Here is an 18,443-nt window from a genome sequence, read left to right as displayed (position 1 = left end):
ATCTAACCCTTCCCTCCCAGAGAGCCCGCCATCTTTCTTACACCCATGTGCCTATCTAAGAGTATCTTAAATGTCCCTAATGTATCTGCTTCTCCAACCATTCCTGGGAAGCATGTTCTATGCACCCGCCACCCTCTGTATAAATAAACTACCTCTGAATTCTCTTCCTATACTTTCCTTCAATCACATTACAATTAAAATGATTCCCCTTCATATTAGCCATTTCTGCCTTGGGAAAAAATCTCTGGTATCCATTCAATCTATGCCTCTTATCATCTTGTACACCTCCATCAAGTCACCTCCTATCCTCCTTCACTCCAAAGAGAAAAGCCCTAGCTTGCTCAACCTATTTTCATATGACATGCTCTCTCATCCAGGCAGCATCCTGGTAAATCTCCTCTGCACCCTCTCTAAAGCTTCCACATTGTTCCTATAATGAGGCAACAAGAACTTAAAAAAATACTCCGTATGGTGTAACCAGGTTCTTACAGAGTACACCATTACCTCGCAGCAAGCAGACAGTGCCAGTAATTGTCAGCAGGTCAGGCAGTAACATGCAGGAGGAAATTGAGCCAATATCTCAGATCTTTGGCCTGTCATCTGAATTGTTTGGCTGGCCTGAAACAGTTTATGGTTCGGGTGACTGGTGTTCCCAGTAATTTTCCAGGACTACTTTATGTACCTGCTGCTGTAAATGTCCTCAATGGAGGGAAGTTCACATCCACAGATGCGCTGGGATGTCCGTATGACACCCAGTAGTGCCCAGCAATCAAGGTTGGTGCAGTTCCCATACCAGGCGGTGATACAGCCAGTCAGGATGCTCTCAATGGTGCCCCTGTAGAAGGTTTTGAGGATTTGGGGATTCATGCCAAACTTCTTCAGTCTCCTGAGTTGGAAGAGACACCATTGTGGTTTTTTTGCCACACAACCGGTGTGTACAGTTTGGGTGAGATCGTTGGTGATGTGTATACCCAGGAACTTGAAACTACTCACCCTCTCAACTGTAGACCCATTGATGTTGATCAGGGCGAGCCTGTCTCCAATCCTTTTGCAATCCACAAACAGCTCTTTTGTTTTTTGGGCATTGAGGAGAGGTTGTTATCCTGGCACCACTGTGTCGGAGTGTTAACCTCTCCCCTGTAGGCTGTCTCGTCACTGCTAGAAATACGGCCGATCAATGTTGTGTCATCTGCAAATTTGATCAGCAGATTGAAGCTGTGTGTGGCAGCACAGTTGTGAGTGTAAAGGGAGTAGAGGAGGGGACTCAGGACACAATCCTAGTGGGCATCTGTGCTGAAGGTCAGAGCGGCAGAGGTGAGGGAGACCATCCTTACCACCTATCGGCAATCCAATGGGAAGTCTAGGATCCAGCTGCACAAGGCGGGGTGCAGGCCAAGGACTCTGAGCCTGTCAAGCTTGGGGGGAATTATGGTGTTGAATGCTGAACTGTAGTCCAAGAACAGCATTCTAGCATATGCATCCCTCTTCTCCAGGTGAGTGAGGACGGCGTGTCGTGCTGTGGCAATGGCATCATCAGTAGACCAATACACCTATGATATTGCTGCAGGTAAGATTTTACTGTACTTGTGTAGACATGTAATTGTGCAGATGGCAATGAACTCAACTTTGACAGTGTTCCCAAAGTGGGAAAATTTAGAGAGACCTGGCACCATCAACCAAACCTAAGGCACAGGCACGGCAAAAGCTGGATTTGAAATACACTCTGTGGCCACTTTATTAGGTACATCTGTACACCTGCTCTTTAATTAAAATATCTAATCAGCCAATAATGTGACAGCATCTTAAGGCATAAAAACATACCGATATGGTCAAGAGGTTCATTTGTAATTCAGACCAAGCATCGGAATGGGGAAGAAATGGGATCTAAGTGACTTTGACTGTGGAATGAATGTTAGGGCCAGACAGGGTGGTTTGAGTATCTCAGGAACTGCTGATCTCCTGGGCTTTTCACACACAACAGTCTCTGGAGTTGACAGACAAGGGTGAAAAAAGCAAAAACATCCAGAGACTGACAGCTGTGTGGGTGAAAATGCCTTGTTAATAAAAGAAGTCGGGGAGAATGGCCAGACTGGTTCAAGCTGACGGGAAGGTGACAGTAACTCAAATAATCGTGCGTTACAACAGTGATGTGCAGAAGAGCATCTCTGAATGCACAACACATCAAACCTTGAAGCGGATGGGCCACATCAGCAGAAGACCACAAACATACACTCAATATATGCTTTATTGGTTACAGGAGGTACCAAATAAAGCAGCCACTGGGTGCATGTTGGTAGAAACACGGGGTCAAAAATCTGCTCGTAACTCATTCCAGCTAGACAGATTATTCATTGAGCTTCTAAAGGTCATCTCATTCATCACTCAGGAGATGATGGGTGACCCGAGACTCTGCAATATTCACTAGAGGGCACAGAGATTACATCAAACCTTAGAAGATCTGGGGTAGGAATGCATCATCAGAGTGGTTAGAACAATGCTTCTGCATTTTATGCACCCTCTCTAAATGGGCTGAAGGATGAAAAATCATCATATTGTCTCTTTTCACCTCTTGGCATAAATTTGGATTCAGGTGAGGGTATCTGTGGTAAGTATATTCACATCCTCGCTGCTTTCAGCTTCAGTGTAATGAACAGAGTGTACGGGATAGCACACATCTCTCTCACATCACTCAGATTTCCCAGTTATTACCCTGCACTCTCGGACCCTGCAGAATTAGAAAGGCAGATCTGAGAAACTTCTCTCCAGACAAATCTGCTCAACAAAGAATCTTGAAGTTATTTTTCACCATTTCATCAATGCACTTATACTATGTGTGGGTAATGAGTTGTAAATGTTCAGAACAGAGGGGAGATCAAAAGCAGTTCCATGCCTGAGTGTCAGTACAGTAAAGAAACATGACTCAATCTGAAATCCACCGAGGCAACACAGACAAAAAAACTAGAGGAGCTCAGAAGATCAGGCAGCATCTATGGAAAGAAATAAGCATTCAACACTTCTGGCCAAGATACCTCATCAGGACTGGAAAGCAAGGGCGAGCAAAGTCCATACAGCGCTAAACTGCAACTCCTCTGCTTGCATCTTCAGAAAAAGCTCGATTTCTATCTTTGATATGTCTTTTTTTTCCTTTTCAAGGTTCTTTTGAAGACCCTGACCTGGAGTTACACACTGACTTCGGTTCTTTGCAGGAATGGGACCCGTTCTCAGGGCCTCATGACCCGCTGCTTTTTGATATTCCAAGGATGTGGCCTGGAAGATTAGCGTGCCTTCAGCGTTCCGGATTTTCATGGCTCTGGAGACATGCTGATTCTAGGATGATGCCTCTGACTAAGGCGTCGTGGGAGAACACGGAACATCGGGAGCAGCGGGTTAGCTGCCATGGGTTGTGTGTTCAGAAATCCGTGTCTTTCTGGGACCGACTCCCTGGGTGCAGAGCTTGGAGAAAGGTGACGCAACAGACTTTTAGCATCATAAATCAGGGAGTTGTTTGTTATGTCTCCCTTCTCGCTGTGAAATGAGTCATTTCTTTTTCCCTTATTAGGGAGAGAGAGAGCCTGTGGTATGTGGAATTACTGGGTGAACGAGTAGCCTTTGGGGTACTGCAAGTCTGTGTCTTTACTGATGCTTGCTGCATGCTTGAGTGCTCGGTGGACGGCGTTAACGCATTTTGCTGGTGGGGATGCAGGGGGTGTCATTGCCTTACCACTGCTTGTACATGGGAGGGTGGAACTGAGTGGGGCTTTGGGGTTTTAACATTTACTTGTCATTCATTCTTTGGGGCACTCCTCTGTTTTCGTGGAAGTTTGCTAAGAAAAAGAATTTCAGGATGTACAGTATATTGTACACACTTCCCTAACATTAAAAGTACCTATTGAAACCTACTGAGAAGCCAAAATAATCTCCAGTGTTTATGATTTTCTGCTCCACTATGAAGTCTCAGTTTAGGCTCCCTTACCTCACTCTCTCACCTTCTTATTCTGGCTTCTTGTTTTGTGCCACGTTGTTCTATCTGTAAGCACAATGAGTCGTGTCCTATCTGTGACTGTCCCTCTGCCATTTTGCTTATAAATCAGGTACGTTTTGTCCAAAATACGACTGTTAAATGTACACAGAATACACAATTATTGTGGAAGGATGAAGAACTATTTATCAAATTTCAAAGTTCAAGATATATTTATTATCAAAGTACACACCATATGTCACATATACAACCCCTAGATTCACTTCTTGTGGGAATACTCAATAAATTCATAATAGAGTTAATAACCAGGGTAGAATCAATGGAAGACCACACTAACTTGGGCATTCGACCAGTGTGCAAAAGACAACAAACTGTGCAAATATAAAAAGAGAGAAACAATAATACTGTACATGTAATAATAATTATCAAGAACATGAGATGACAAGCCCTTGAAAGTGAGTCTATAGGTTGTAGGAACAGTTCAGTGATGGGGCAAGTGAAGTTGTTTTAAGTTGTCCCATTGGTTCAAGAGCCGGTTGTTGACGGGTAATGACTGTTCCTGAATCTGGTGGTGTGAGTCCTGAGGCTCCTGTACCTTCTTCCTGATGGCAGCAGAGAGAAGAGAGCATGGTCTGGGTGGTGGGGTTCCTGATGACGGATGCTCCATGTAAATGTGCTCAGTGGTAGGGAAGGCTTTACCTGTGATAGACTGCTCTGTATCCACTACTTTTTGTAGTATTTTCCATTTAAGGGCATTGTTGTTTCCATACCAGGCTGTGTTACATCCAGTCAACATACTTTCAACCACACATCTATAGAAGTTTGTCAGCGTTTTAGATATCACGCTGAATGTTTGCAAACTCCTAAGGAGGTAGACGCACTTTATAATTGCACTTCCATGCTGAGCACAGGACAAGTCCTTCAAAATGATAACATTGAGGAATTTAAAATTACTGACCCTCTATACCTCTAATACTCTGATGAAGACTGGCACGTGGACCTTTGGTTTCCATCTCCTAAAGTCAATAACCAGCTCCTTCGTCTTGCTGACATTGAGTGAGATTTTGTTGTTGTAGCACATCTCAGCCAGATTTGCAATCTCCCTCCTGTATGCTGATTTGGCCTACAACAGTGGTGACACCAGAAAACTTGAAAATAACATTGGAGTTGTGCTTATATCTATACTTGATGGCATGTAGGCTGGTGAAAGTGTGCATTGGCCAGTTTTAACTACCTGTTTTTCGAGCTGTTGTGTCCACCGCATTGAAGTTTCTATTCCACACAGTGATGTACAATTATACTAAGATCAGTGCCTCAGTGCTTCCACTGGGGTACTCTCCACGCCACTTAAGTTAAAAAGGTGGCACTGAGGAATAAGGTCAGCCAATATTCTCAAAGGAATGAAAGGCCAATTCTTTCCTTTAACCTTCTGGTATCACTGTCATTAACTTAAAGAAGCAATAAGTCACAAGGATTCACAACGACCACCATGCTGGTAGTTCCAGTAGAAATAGAGCAATGTAGTAAATAAAGTTGGAAATACCTGCTCTAAATATATAATCTTTAGAAATATATATGCTGCCTTCAAAAGTAAGCTACAGTGAAGTTGATGTGTCTCAGTTTTTGACATAGGCTACCATTTAGATGATGAATTCCCAATCTGTAGATTGGGTCGATTGAAACTCAAAGACATGAAATAAACCCCAAAATAATTCTTCAATCTTCTAAGCCTGTTGCCAAGTCCTACTGAAGACCGTGAGTCACTGTTATCTCTAAGCTGTGTGAGTATGCATCTGTGCAGTAAATGAAATGCTCTCATACACATAGCCTTTGATGTGGTACAGCTGAAACTTTCTCTGATATAAGGCAAATATAATTTTGAAATTATGCTAATAGTTTTATGAATATAATCCATAAATTTTCCAAATAATAAATGTACTATAAATTTTACTTTGAAACATTTTAGAGCTTCAATGTATTTACATTATCACTGCTTCAAGTTCAAACACTGTTACAAATTGTAACAATAAACACAGAATAGAAGTCAGTAACTCATTGTTAATATACCACCTGCCCGCTAAATGTCAATGACATCAACGAGGAAAGGTTTACGAAATGTGAAAGATTTTCTTTATTGCACTGTGATTCATTATATTCTTCAGTTAATAAATAAAATCAAAAGTATGTGATTTTTCAATTTTTATTTAAGTATTCATAGAATGAATATTACAAAAAAACCCTCTTAAGGCATCATGCAGTTTTCATGCTGTGTAAAAATTTCCTGCTCAGAGCAATGGTTGGTCTGTGTAACTGTAAAAAAATATTAGATGGAACATTATTAACAGTATTCAGATGTCTGTACGGAGCCCAAAAAAAAACACTTGAATTTTGGTTTTGGTTGCAAGAGTTGTACAAGATAGAAACTGGTGGAAATATTGTATCTCATGGCTCAGACAGTGTCAAAGGAAAGAGAATCAAACTTGATGACTCAGGTCCTGGTTCAAAACTGAGAAGAGATGTGTTTAAATCTGAAGAGAGTAGTGGCAGAGCGGGACAGGGATAGAAAGAACAGAGAGTTGCCTATAACAAGGTGAAAAGCAATGTTGCCAAGATGATTACTTGAGAATTCATGATCTTCCAGGCACTTGTCAATTTAACCCTCCATCCTACTCTTGTTTTGACCTCTCTGTGTTCAGCTTCCTATACTGCTCCAGTGAGGCCCAGCATCAACTTGAGAAGCAATGTCTCAATTTCTGCCTCAGCACGTTATCATCTCCTGGATTTTATTGGAGTTTAATACAAAAATCATGGCTGTACCTGACCGTTGCAACATTATTCTTTTCTTCAACTGCTCAAGTTCAATTTCAAGTTCAAATGTAATTATCGTCAAACCATACATATGTACGCAGCTAAACTAAACAACACTCCTCCAGGGCCAGGGTGTATAATGCACTCCATACAGTCACATACAGCACATATATTTAGAGTAAGACATAGAGTCACAAAATTGTGCCATGGCCTGATGATTGATGGCACATGGGATGTTGTTTTCAGTATGATCATGATCAGCCATGATCATACTGAATGCCGGTGCAGGCTTGAAGGGCTGAATGGCCTACTCCTGCACCTATTTTCTATGTTTCTATGTTTCTGTGTTTTAGAGCCATATTTCTGTATGAACAAGCATGCAGCAATTTCTCATTTTGTGCTGGGTCAGACGCAGATAAGGGCAAATCAGTTTAAATCAGCTTATTTTGTGTTATGTCAGCCATAGACCAAAGCAACCCAACTTGTCTTCCTGGAAGCAAACACGGTGGAAGTCCCAGCGTGAAGTGGCCAACTCCCAACCAGCACAGATTCCAGTGCCCCCTGTTGCATGTCTGTTCTGTCCACACTACCTCCGGTCCCTCTTCCCCTGGGTGGCTGGAATAGATGACACCGTGGTACAAGGACCTGATCTGTGCAACAACCAAAGCCACGCAGTTCCCCCACTGTCAGTCTCGCCAATGAAACAATGAATCAGGCTTTCAGTATTTTGTATTACCAATTTCCAGCAGGATCATGCAATACAGACAAGAACTGCTAAGGCAAACAGTTGTACCATTTGTTGGACCCAGAAAGGCAGCTGTGACCAAGTGACCAAACTGATAGCTTTCAAAGTCATTTTTAACTTAAGACCATTGTTCTGAACTGTACTATTGACAATCCTTTCATTCTCTCCACCCCTCTCTTTTTCCATGTCCTCATTTTGTTATTTTTCCACCTTTGATAGAACATGGAACATAGAACATAGAACAGTATAGTATAGTACAGGCTATTTGGGCCATGATGTTGAGTCTAATTCTTTCTCCCACATCAGCCTCCATCGTTCTATCATCTATGCACCTATCTTAGCATTCGTTGAATATTTCTTGTCTGGAAATGTCAACTTTCTTCTCTTTCCTTTCCTACTGAAGCCACATGACCAGCCAAGTGAGTCCACTATTTCTGTCTGTTTTAGATTTCCAGACCTTGCATTTGTTTTGTTCCAACTGAGTAAACTAAATAATGGTGATCTTATCTGGATGCAACACAGCTTGGTATGGTAACTGCTCTGCCCATGCCCATAGGAAACTCAGAAACTGTGGACTCAGTTCAGCTCATTACAGAAAACAGCCTTCCCTCCACGGACTCTACATTTCTCACTGCCTCAGGAAAGCAGGCAACGTAATGGAAGACCCCTCCACCCCAGATGTTCTCTCTTCTCCTACTTCCCATTAGGAGATGATGCAAATTCCTGAAAGCACATTCCATCAGGCTCAAGGAGAGCGTCTATCCTTCTCGTACAGGCCCGTTGAATGTTCCTCTCATACAATAAGATGGAGTTTTACCTCACAAACGATCTCATGTAGGCCATGCACCCTATTAATTGCCTGAACTGCACTTTCTCTGTAACTGTTACTCTTCATTCTGCATTTTTTTTTTGTTATTTCTCTTGTATGTACCCAATGCACTACTGCAATGAATTGATCTGTATGGAAGGCATACAAAAGAAATGTTTTCACTGTACATTAGTATATACAGCAAGAATAGAGCAGGAGAATGGGGTTGAGAGGGATAATAAAACAGTCACAATAGAATGGTGGAGCAGACCTGATGGGCCAAATGGCCTAATTCCACTCCTATAGGAAAAAAAGAAAACCAAGTTACCAGTGTACAAAGGTGCCTTACCATTGTAGGACAGTCTACTTCAGTGGCAAGTACAACAATACTCTCAGTTCATTCATCAAAAATTGCTAACTCTATTTCTTAGACCAAAAGGCATAGGAGGGGAATGAGAGCAACCAGCCCAGTGAGTCAGCCTCACCATTGTGTCATGGCTGATTTATTATCCCTCTCCACTCTGTTCGGCTGCCTTCTCCCTGTAACCTTTGACACTATTTCTAATCAAGCACCTATCAACTTCTGCTTTAAATACACTCAGTGATTCTGCCTGATCTGCTGAGAGCTGCCTGCATATTGGGTCATAGAACATAAAACAGTATAGCACAATACAGGCACTTCGGCTCACAATGTTGTGCCGACCCCTTAACCAACTTCAAGATCAAAACTAACTCCTCCCTCCAACACAGCACTCCAATTTTCTTTCATCCATGTGCCTATCAAAGAGTCTCTTGAATGCCCCTAATGTATCGGCCTCTACCACCTCTCCTGGCAGTGCATTCCACACACCCACCTATCTCTATGTAAAAGATTGCCTCTGTCGTCCCACCCGATATTTTCCCCCAGTCACCTTAAAATTATGCCCCTTTGATTTAGCTATTTCACACTGGGGTAATGTCTTTGGCTATCCACTTTATATTTTCCTCTTACCAACTTATACACCTCTATGTATTTACCTCTCAACCTCCTTTGTCCAAAGAGAAAAACCCTAGATCACTCAACCTTTGCTCATCATCAAGGAAGTGTCGCAGGACCCAGCTCAAACCATGCCATCATCTGTGGAAGAAACGACAGTGGCTTGCCTTATCAAGGGCAATGATGAGACGGAGTATAGAGAGGAAGTGGAGTGGCTGGTGGACTAGTGTGAAAAGAACACCCTAAGCCTGAAGGTGGAGAAAACAAAGAAAACCATTGTGGACTTCAGGAAGGTGCAGACAAACCATCGCCCTCTGCAAATACATGGCTCCTCCGTAGAGAGAGTTAAGTGCACCAGGTTCTGGGAGTTCACATCACGGATGATCCCACCTGGTCCCTTGATATTACCTTCCTGAACAAGGCAGCATGGCAGGTCCTCCACTTCCTAAGGAGATTGAGGCAAGCAAGGCTTCCCTCCCCCCACCCCACCTCAACTTAATTGCATTTTACAGGAGCACCATTGACAGCATCCTTACAAGTCACATCTCCATCTTATATGGGAGCAGTTGAGCATTGAAATAGAAGTCCCTACAAAGGACTGTGAGAACAGCTGAGGGGACTATAGGTGTCTCCCTACCATCCACTGGGGCATTTATCAGGAGCGCTGCATGCACAGGACGGTTGGTATTATTAAGGTTTCCACCCATCCACCCAGCATTCCCTTTGACTTTCTACCATCAGGCAGGAGACTAGAATGCATAAAAAGAAGAACATTCAGGATGGGAAACAGTTTCTTCCTCCCAGGCAATCAAGCTTCTGAACTCCTGGCCGCATCATATGCAAAGTATCAGTGGTTAATCTGTTCCGTACCTTACAATGTTAAATATTAATACACGCTAGTTTGTTATTTATGTGTGATTCATCTGTCGATTTTATCCTTACCTTCGTAAGTTATCATATGTTTTGTATGTTATACGTAGTACTGTGCTTTACACCCTGGTTCAGAGAAACTTTGTCTCGTTTCTATAGACATTATACAGTTTTATAGGTTATATACATGCATATAGTTAAATGACAATAAACCTGATGTGACTTGACTTGACTTGATTTGATTAAGGCTTTTCTTCCCTCAGCTAGCCTGCAGTTTACCCTTGGGCAAGGTGTAGCACCTGCTTAGCCCCCCTGATCAAGGTTACATGAAGCCATGGGAGCAGGTGGTGGATGGTCATATGAGCGACTGGTACATATCACAAGTCCTGCTGATGCAACCATTGACACCAGGCAGACAATCTCTGAAGAGTATTGACAATGGCTGGGGCCACCCATCTTGTAAAGACACTGCCCAGAAGAAGGCAATGGCAAACCATTTCTGTAGAAAAATTTGCCAACAGCAATCATAGTCATGAGACCATGATTGCTCTCCCATTATATGACACGGCACATAATGATGATTACAATACGACAACCAGAAATGAATACAATAATCCGAATGTAGGACAACCAGTTTTGTAGAGCTGCAGCATTATGTTGTGAACCTTGAACACAACCCCACCAGTCTCTCACACATTTAGATGATATACACCAACCCACCTGGATATAGCAAGTACCACTGGCATTCAGTGGGCTGGCTATGTCTTCTCTCTGGGTGTGGGGCAAATTTGAAGCTACATTGACATCATTTAACAGGTACGCAGAGGCCTATTATACAGCTCAGTGGGGAAATGCAATTGTGCTCTGTAATAGCTGGTATGCATGATAACTGCTATTTTCTGCTTGTTGGAGAGGCAAAGAAAATTTGCATTGCAGTTCTATTGCAGGCATTTCTCGAGCAACATTTAAAAGTAAAAATAAAGATGAAGAGGATGTTCTGTACAGTACAAAGTGAATTGGAATTCATACTTTTCACATATTTTCCTTGGCATCATTGGAAGCCTTTGAACACATTTAGTCATGTTGGGTCTCTGTTTAATTTTTGACCCTTAGTGTTCTTTCAGGTGCCAAAAATGGAGAGCAGTCTTAATTCCAAGATCTCAGTTTACTTTAGAGTACATACAAACATAAAAATACTCAGCAAATTACATAAAGCACTGAGAAATAATGCTGAGAGAGGAATAAATGCTAAAACAAAAGAATAAAGTTGGCACTTCTGATAAATCTATCATTTTATAGATAAGATTAAATAAGTTCCTCAGATAAGAATGAGTTAGTCAATACACTTCATAATTAAAACAATTACATCATCAGGGGAATGTATTAATAGTTAGCCAATGAAAAATGCAAAAGGTGATTAACCATTAGTTTCACTGCTATATTGCTTTCTACAAGTGAGGGTGGAAAATACAAGCGTTTGTTAAAACTACGAGTCTTATATAAAGTGTTATTAAAAAGTCAATGATTTCCAACAGTCAGTTCTGGCTCTTAGAGCAACCTCACCAATATCACGTTCCACTTGCTTAGATGTAACTGATTCTCCCCTGTCAACATCCTCTTTGTTCTCATAGAATATAAAACATGACAGCACAGTATGTGCTGTTGGCCCTTGATGTGTCGACCTTTAAACCTACTCTAAGATCAATTTTAGAGTGGTGGGATAGAGATACATCTCTACCAAAGAAGGTGTAAGTCGCTCTTTCCCTCTGCTAGGCTGCAAGTCACCCTTGCCTAGCCTCCTGACCAGGGTCGCGTGAAGGCATGTGAGTAAGTGGTGGATGGTCGTATGAGCAGCTGCTGCATATCACGAGTCCTGGTTATGTGACACTGATGCCAGACAGGCAGACAATCTCTGGACAGTATTGATAATGGTGGGGGCTTCCTGTCTTGTAAAAACACTGCCCAGAGGAAGGCAACGGCAAACAACTTCTGTAAAAAAAACCTCAGTTAATGGTAAGGATTCATGGAATAAAAAAGGTTGGAACACCTAGTTCCCAACACAGAGATATTTTTGGCACACTTGTAACATAAGAACTCAAGAAATAAAGTAGGCCATCTGGCCATCAAACCTACTTTGGTGTTCAATAAGTATTGTGACTGATCTGACTGTGGACTCAGCTCCACTAATCTGCCTTTTCCCCAGAATACTTAAATCCCCTGCTATGCAAAATCTATCCAACTGTGTCTTAATTATATTTAATAAGCTAGCTTCTTCTGCTTCCCCGGGCAGAGAATTCCATAACAGGTAACACAATAAAATGTGTGATTGAACAACCTAAAAACTGTAGCCAGGATTACAGTACAGGCTTGTGACCTCTTCCGCCTATAAAGGTCAAGGAAGCAGGAACATGATAATACCATCATCTGTAATACACCTCAAAATTAGGCACCATCCTGATTTCATCTAAAAAGAGCGCTGTTACATGAAGGTAGCATCCATCATCAGGGGCTCCCAGCATCCAGCCCATGTTCTCATCTTGCTGCTGCCATCTGGAAGGTGGTACAGGGGCCACAGGTCCCAGACCACCAAGTGTAGCAACAGTTATTATCCCTCAACCATCAGGCTCTTGAACCAAAGGGGAGAGCTTCACTCAGCTCAACTCTGAGCTGATTCTACAAGCTATGGTCACTACAACTCATGTTCTCAGCATTATTTATTTATTTGTCCATTGATCTATTTATTTATTATTTATTCATTATTTATGCATTTTTGTATTTGCATAGATTGTCTTGTTTTACACATTGGTTGCTTGCCAGCCTTTGTGCATATATTTCCATTGATTCTTAGATTAGATTATGAAGATACGCAGTCCTGTTTTATTGTCATTTAGTAATGCATGCATTTAGAAATGATACAATATTTCCTCCGGTGTGATATCACAAAACACAAGACAGGCCAAGACTGGAAAAAACTAACAAAACCACATAATTATAACATATAGTTACAACAGTGCAACAATACCATAACTTGATGAAGAAGTCCATGAACACAGTAAAAGTTCAAAGTCTCTCAAATGTCCCACATCTCACGCAGAAGGAAGAAAAACTTCCCCTGCCATGCCCGACCACGGTCTGGCTCTGAGTCATCTGAAGACTTCGAGCTCTGATCAGCTCTCCGACACCGAGTACTGAGCGCCATCTCTATCCGAACGATTCGACCTCCATCGCGGTCGCCAACAGCAGGCAAAGCCGGGGATTTTGAGGCCTTCCCTCCAAAAGATTCCCGACCACGCAGTAACGACATCAGCGAATGAGCATTTCAGAAATTATTCCAGATGTTCCTCTGTGCTTTCACGTCCATCTCCATCAAATCAGAATTGTCCACGGCCCCTATTTAATGGATACAATATCATTTTTCACTGGAGGGCTGCGCACGCGCGGCGCGCTGCTTCTCTCTCCTCCCGATTCTACTGTGAATGCCTACAAGAAAACTGAATTTCGGGATGTATATGGTGACATAAATGTTTTTGTTTTGTTAATTAATTTACTTAGAATGTTGATTTGAGAAAAATATATTTATATCGTCTGTTCCTTTGTTGTGACAGGTTCCAAATCACCAGCTTCCCTCCCAAACAAACCGTGCCAATCACTTCATTACAAGACTGCAGTGGTTCGAGAAAGCATCTCCTCAGCAGCTTTTCAGAGTCTTTCAGGTGGGCAAAATGTTCTGACTTTAAAGCTGATAGTCATATCCCATAAATGAATCAAACAATATCAAAGAAATCTGTCTGGAGTGCTTGCTTTATGTTGGAAACCAGTGTGAGTTTGAAAAGAGTCAAATCTCTTGGGGGCATTTCTTTGAAGCAATGTCTTCTTTTATTTGCTTTCCTATCATACTTTTCACAACTTTAGGGCATTGCAAAACACTTTACCACCAAGGTGGTAACTTGAAGTCCTATGGATTTGTAGGAAGATATATGAAGGAGAAAGTAGAAAGATGGAGAAAAAGATATGTGAAGATGGTTAACTGTCGCACAAATATTGAATCAGAATCTGAATCAGGTTTATTATCACTGACATATGATGTGAACTTTGTTGTTTTCTGGCAATAGTACAGTGCAATACATAAAATGTACCATAAGTTACAATAAGAAAATATTGAACAATAAATTGTGCAAAGACAGAGCAAACTAGTGGGGTATTGTTCATGGGTTTATGGACCCCTGGCCCGCTCGTAGTAATGCGAAGAAGATCTTGAGGCATCAAATTTTGAAGATGTCCTTGATGCTGGGGAGACTAGTGCCCATGACAGCACTGGCTGGGTTCCCAACCCTCTACAGTTTTTTCTGATCCCTTGCAGTGGCACCTCCATAGCAGCAGAGGTGCGGTCAGAATGCTCTCCACAGTTCATCTGTAGAAATTTGCTTGAGTCTTTAGTTCAGGTGGGTTGTAATTAATTAAATGAGAGAATCACACTTCATGAAGGCTGAAAATTAACCTCGGTTACATGGAGAGATGAGACAATCTGTGACTGAGATCATTATCATCGAGCTGGTCACTAAGCTGGAGAGATGAGAGGAGCTGTGACTGATACTAATATCATCGTGCAGGTTACTAAACTGGAAAGACTACAAAGCTTTAGAAGAATGTTCCCAAATCTCAAATGCCTGAGTCACAGGGGGAGGATGGGCAGGTTTGGACTTTATCCTTTGGAATGTAGGAAATTAAGAGATGACTTATACGGGTGTATAGAATCATGAGGGACACAGATAGGGTAAGCACATGCAGTCTCCTTTTCCCAGGAAAAGTGAACTAAAAACTGGAGGATGTAGGCTTAAGGTGAGAAGGGAGAGTTTAAAAATGGTTATGGAGAGGTAACTTTTTTTATTTTCTTTATTTATGGAGATACAGAGCAAAATAGGCCTTTCCAGCCCTTAGGGATTCACCGCCCAGCAAACCACCTATTCAACCCTAGCCTCATCACGGAACAATTTATAATAACGAATTGACTGACTAACTGGTACATTGTTGGACTATGGGAGGAAACCAGAGCAATGGGAGGTAATACATGCACATTCCATGTGGAGAACGTACAAACTCCTTACAGCGGGCTCCGGAATTGATCTCCGAATTCTGGCTCGCTGAGGTGTAATAGCGGTTGCACTAACTACTACGCTACGGTGTTATGCAAAAGGTGGTGAATATATGCAATCAGCTGCCAAAGGAAAGGTCTGAAGAACTTATAATAACATCTTTAAAAAATTTTGAAGCAGCATTTGAACGTTCTCTGCATCTGTGCAGAGAAATGGACAACCAACATATCACGTCGAGACTCTTCTTCTGGGTTGCAGAGATGTTTATTTTCCACGGCGTGATCTGATCTGAAGCATGGTATTTGAAAAGTAAAACAGCTGTGACAGTAACATTAAAAAATGAGTTCAAAATATATTAAAATAAAAAAATAATCACTCTATGGCCATGGAGAAAATGCATGCGAGGGGATTCAAATGACATTCATTGAGACTATCCCGGTATGAAGGGATGTGTACTGAGCCCTCTTCTCCACTCACTCTTCACCTGTGACTGCACTCCTGCTCACGTAACAAACTCAAGCATCAAATTTGCAAACTGTGATTGGTTAATCACAAACAGTAATGAATCTGCACATAGAGAGGAGGTGCTGAAACTGTCTGATTGGTGCACATGCTTTTCTGCACACTAGCATTGAAACACCTGGTTATTTGAGTTACTGTTGCCTTTCTATCAACCTATCACTCAATAACAGGAGGACGAAGGAAATGATAATTGACTTCAAGCAACCCCCTCTACTCATCAGTGGTGAGGGAGTCGAAAGGGTCTCCAGTTTCAGGTTTTTGGGGATGGACATCACTGAGGAGCTCACTTGGTTTATCGACTCAACCTCAATAGTCAGGAAGGCGCAGCAGTGACTGTACTACCTGAGGCGCTTAAGGAGAGGACATACGGAATAACAGTGTGGTACTCTAGATGCAACAGGACAAATCAAAAAGCACTCCAGCGGGTGATTAGGACGGCTCAGCACATCACTGGGACTCAACTACCAGATCTGGAGACAATCTAAACTCTAGATGCCGATGGTGTGCTCGTAACATCATTAAAGACCCATCCCATCCTGAACATGGTCCGTTCAATCTCTTCCCCTCTGGTAGGAGATGCAGAAAGATCTTCGTCAAGACAGTGAGACTGAAAAACAGTTTCTTCCTGAGGGTAGTTGTGCAGCTCAGTAAGTCTACATCCCAATTTGCCAATGGCCTTCGAGTGTTACAGACTATCAAAGTCACTTGTTCCATGTAAGTATGGGATTACAATGGCATGCATTGTAAATATCTCTTTTGCATGGATCCAAGGAGCACCGCAGTTACGTTGTCTTGACCAATGACAACAAAGGTCTATTCCATTCTATTCTATTCTTAGTCTCTGCAGTAAGGCTCCGTGCTTGATTGGAGTTGGGAAGCATGGTATGCCAGTTCTTTAGAGAGAGGCGTGTTGTGGAGTTTTACAGTTTTAGCACAGAGCTATACATAGCATGTCGTGCAGAAGTAACAAGATCATCCAAATTGTTTTGTCAGTTATGCCAAATTTTCTGACAGAATTTTGTTCGGATCACAAGCCGTCCAAATGTAGTTGGAGAATGAAAAGATAGCAATTCTCAAGGGGGAAAAATACACCTGCAGTGAACAATGATAATTCATACACTTAAGTGGCCACTTCATTACATACAGTGTCACCTGTACCTAATATAGTGGCCGCTGGTCTTTGTTCATGGTCTTCTGCTGCTGTAGCCCATCCACTTCAAGGTTTGACGTATTGTGCATTTGGAGATGCTTTTCTACACACCACTGTTGAAACACATGCTTATTTGAGTTACTGTTGCCTTTCTGTTAACTTGAGCCAGTCTGGCCATTCTCCTCTGACCACGCTCACTAACAGGGCATTTTTGCATTTTCAGTCACAGAACTGCAGCTCATTGGATGTTTCTTTTCTTGTGTATTTTTTTTGCACCATTTTCTGTCAGCTCTAGAGACTTGTGTGTGAAAATTGCAGGAGATCAGCAGTTTCTGAGGTACTCAAACCATCCCGTCTGGCACCAACAATCATTCCACAGTCAGTCACTTAGATCACGTTTCTTCCCCATTCTGGTGTTTTGTCCGTATAACAACTGAATCTCTTGACCATGTCTGCATGCTTTTATGCATTAAGCTGCTGCCACATGATTGGCTGTGTAGATATTTGCATTAATGAGCAAATGTACAGGTGTACCTAATAAAGTGGCCACTCAGTTTCTTTCTGGTGATGAATGATTAAGGGTTACAGTGATTTACAGTGTTTAAGGTCCATTCTCCTTCCTGAACTTAACCCAGTTAAGATGCAAATCATTGTTAATAAATGTGTCCATGTTTAAAATAATAACAGAGAATAAATTCTTATATGAATTGTTTATAACTGGTTGAACACTGATTTCTCCAATTTCTGGTAATTTTTCCTAACCCCCTTCCCTCTTCAATTCCCCATTCCGGCCTCTTACCCCTTCTCCTCAGCTGCCCATCACCTGCCTTTGGTATCCCTCCTCCTTCCCTTTCTTCTATGGTCCACACTCCTCTCTTATCAGATTCCTTCCTCTCCAGTCCCTTGCATTTTCCACCTATCACTTCCCAGCTTCTTACTTCATCCCTCTTCCCTCACCCACCTCTCTTCACCTGTCACCTTCTAGCTTGTCCTCCCCCCACTTTCTAATTCTGGCACTTTCCTCTTTCCTTTCTCGTCCCGACTAAGAGTCTCAGCCTGAAGAACCAACTGCCTATTCACTTCCATAGATGCCCCTGACCTGCTGAGTTCCTCCAGAAATCTGTGTGCGTTGCTCTGGAAATAACAAATGCTCACTTTAATGTGCCATGAGATCTGAATATAATTTATTTCAAAGAGTAAGTCCCAGTGCAAAATGTTAAATAAAATTGCTAAAATATATCTGGTTGGATAACAAAGCCATTACTGCCAACACCATTAAAGAAGATTCATTTTTCCTCATTGAATTTCAAAATGAATGTTTACTGTTGACATATATTATAAGCCTTTGTGTGGCAAGTTAAATTTTGGAGATGATAGATGAAAGCTTAATAGCTTAAGGTTTGAAATGTGGTTAAATCTCAATCTTGTTTAAATTGTCCCTGAGCTTCAAGGAGTCAGCCAGCACTAGAGAGTCAATGATATGCAGTAGTGT

This window comes from Mobula birostris, chromosome 10 (genome assembly GCF_030028105.1).
Source record: "Mobula birostris isolate sMobBir1 chromosome 10, sMobBir1.hap1, whole genome shotgun sequence".
Lineage (NCBI taxonomy): Eukaryota > Metazoa > Chordata > Chondrichthyes > Myliobatiformes > Myliobatidae > Mobula > Mobula birostris.
Note: the sequence above shows the minus strand (reverse complement) of the source record.